Here is a 1,517-nt window from a genome sequence, read left to right as displayed (position 1 = left end):
GGCTACACAGTTTATGAGTTTTTAAAAATTATTGCAAATTTTCAAAAAAATTTCCAATGCATTTATCAAAAAAATTCTTCGTATTAATGGACTCGCAGTGTTGTTCAAGGGTCAACTGTATTTCCACTGAACTAAATTACGTGACAAAAGTATTATATACTTAAGTTTATTCAATAAACATAAACTTGATACAATTTATAATTATCTAAACTACGAAAAAGAATGGCAAAAGGAGGCAAAATATTAATAAGCTTGATTGGTCTTTCAGCAAACACAATGCACACAAAACCCCTTATATTTTAAGGGCTTTATTCTATTAAGCTGATATAATATTTACTGGATTTAATACTTATTTTAACTAAAAAATTTATCATTTCAATTATTTTTGTAATAAAAAGGTTACATGTTCACAAAAGAAATACTGGAAAACATTAAAAAACACAAAGAAGAAAATAAACATTATCCATAATCCCACCAGAGATAATAATTTGAAGAATCCAGAATAATACCTACTGGCCCTCCCCCACATAGTTATAAAATTTGGATGGATAACATTTAACCTGCTTCCTCTACCTACTAACATGAAAATAATTCCCTCTGTTATACTTTTCTACAACATAGTATTGTACTTACTGAATATATCATAATTTATTTCAGCAAGCTCTTATTACTGGGGATCTAGATTATCACTAATTTTTAAATATTAGAAACAATGCTGTTGTATCCTTACAACTAAATCTTCATGTACACCCATGATTAAATATTTAAGATAAATCCTTACAAGTGGACCTATCAGATCAAAGGGAAAGTATGTTTTTTAGGTTTCTGATAAAGTTTTCTTCTAGAATAGATGATGCACATTTTCAATCTCATTCTTTGAAATATATCTTGTTTATCACACCTTTCCTCATTCACACCAAATAGAGACATAAATTCCAGGTGTATAAGAGGGCTACATGTAGAAACAAAACAAAACCAAATTTGAAAAGTAGAAAATATAGGAATATAGTGTTATTCCTATAACACTGAGAAGGCCTTCTTAAATATCAAACCAAAAACCCATAAATGAAAAGATCAATTGATATGATTATATAAAAACATAGTATAATAAATAACACTAAAATGAGAGCTGAAAATAAGCCACAGACAGTGAAAATCTTTTGGCAGAGAAATAAAATCTAGACTAAATGAAGAGGGGCTCTCATATGTTAAAAAACAGTACCACAGCAAATGGGCAAGGAAGTGAATCTGGCAATTCAAAAAATGCACACAAATTTCTTATAAACACAAGAAAAACGTTTATCATCACTATGATTATAGAAATCCAAATTAAAATGAGATCCTTCCTTTTACGTTTCTCAGATTGTTAATAATTAAGTTGATAACATCCAGTTTTAGTGAAGATGTGAAGACAACAGCTCTTTCATATACTATTAATGGTAGTGTGAACGGATACAGGATTTTTTGGTGGGCAATCTGCCATTATTTTAAAATTTTTAAATATGCATCTCTTTGAT

General features: G+C 28.8%; 1 protein-coding gene across 1 annotated transcript in view; it reads right to left on the bottom strand.

The window, feature by feature from the left end:
* LOC105813622 (ankyrin repeat domain-containing protein 12) overlaps window positions 1-1,517 on the bottom strand; it is a 79,521-nt gene that overhangs the window by 71,982 nt on the left and 6,022 nt on the right. The window lies entirely within an intron of this gene.

This window comes from Propithecus coquereli, unplaced genomic scaffold, assembly GCF_000956105.1.
Source record: "Propithecus coquereli isolate 6110/MARCELLA unplaced genomic scaffold, Pcoq_1.0 Scaffold283, whole genome shotgun sequence".
In the NCBI taxonomy this organism is placed as follows: Eukaryota; Metazoa; Chordata; class Mammalia; order Primates; family Indriidae; genus Propithecus; species Propithecus coquereli.
This window is presented reverse-complemented; position numbering and strand designations above follow the sequence as displayed.